General features: G+C 38.9%; 1 pseudogene; it reads left to right on the top strand.

Annotated features, from left to right (window-relative positions):
- Positions 1-218: 218 nt before the first annotated feature.
- Positions 219-337, top strand: LOC134937180 (5S ribosomal RNA; annotated as a pseudogene).
- Positions 338-1,300: the final 963 nt, after the last annotated feature.

Raw genomic sequence — 1,300 nt, 5'->3', positions numbered from 1 at the left:
TGTTGCACAGCACACACAAAAAAGCAACACGCAGGCGGCTCAGTTTGGCAAAACCGACTGACCATATGATTTAAACCTTCGTATACCCATACATTTGGAATACAATTTTGGTGCAATGATGGTCAAACATATATCTCTTTTCTGAGAGATCATCTGCCCATTTCAATAACCAGGTTTGTGGTGTAGTCAATAGCTGCATACCAGCTGTTCAAACCAAAATCTACTACCATACCACACCGCACATGCCCAATCTCGCCCGATCTTGGAAGCAATACGGTGTTGGGCCTGGTCAGTACTTAGGTGGTCGACCACTAAGGAATACCTGGTGTTGTAGGTTTTTCTTGACGGCAATACTCTGATTATTGCACTAATCTATAAATCAATACCTGGTGGGCACATTTCTTGATTTTGCCATATTTTATGCCGCATTTTTTTGCCTTATATATATGTTTTCACCTATATATTCACAGCGGTAATTCGCAACCAATGTTTCACGTTCGTTTAATTATATTTTTACACAACAATCTTAGGTGTACTTCTTATTTTATCTACAAATAATTAAAGGTTACGTTTTAAATACCTAACTCATCATGCATTATCTAATCCATCATTGTTTCCAAGAGTGAGTGCTCCCAACAAGGGTCTCTTTTTCTTTTTCTCTCTTCTCGTTATTACCAATGTAATAGACCCATGGGAGCACCATCGACAATCACCCTTTTTCTTCTACCCACAACTTTTTCTGTTCAATGGTAGATGGTGATAAATTCCGGAAGTTTTTCCGGCTGGTCGGTTTTCTTGGAAACTTACACTAATTACCTATTTATGTAACATCATTTACTCCTGTGCGGCATCCTTAACCAAATTTTCCATTATTTGAATTTACGTTAGTGAAAAAGTATTTGTGCCTTGCAGTTTAAAGCTATTTCACTCATTACCAGATGATATTATTATTATTATTATTATATTTTATTTATAAGGCGCCACAAGTGTTTCGCAGCACCGTACAAAGGACAGTACATGGAGACAAAACTTAGCATTACAGAATATAAATAACAAAAATAGAGTGCATGTAACAAGGAGCACCACACATTCTCAAGACATAATACAGCTAAGATGTAAGTAGTGAGGGAGTGATCATCGTACTACTAGGGGCTGGAGGCCATAGATGGAGATGAGCCTTTACCGGCAGGAGAAAAAGCGGTTAAGATGGTCGTTGAGTAGGGGAGGGCTGTAAGTGAAAAGTGTCGAGAAGAGGGCTTAGATAACAAGAGGAAAGAGGGCCCTGCTCTGAAGAGCTAAC

This window comes from Pseudophryne corroboree, chromosome 6 (genome assembly GCF_028390025.1).
Source record: "Pseudophryne corroboree isolate aPseCor3 chromosome 6, aPseCor3.hap2, whole genome shotgun sequence".
Lineage (NCBI taxonomy): Eukaryota > Metazoa > Chordata > Amphibia > Anura > Myobatrachidae > Pseudophryne > Pseudophryne corroboree.
This window is presented reverse-complemented; position numbering and strand designations above follow the sequence as displayed.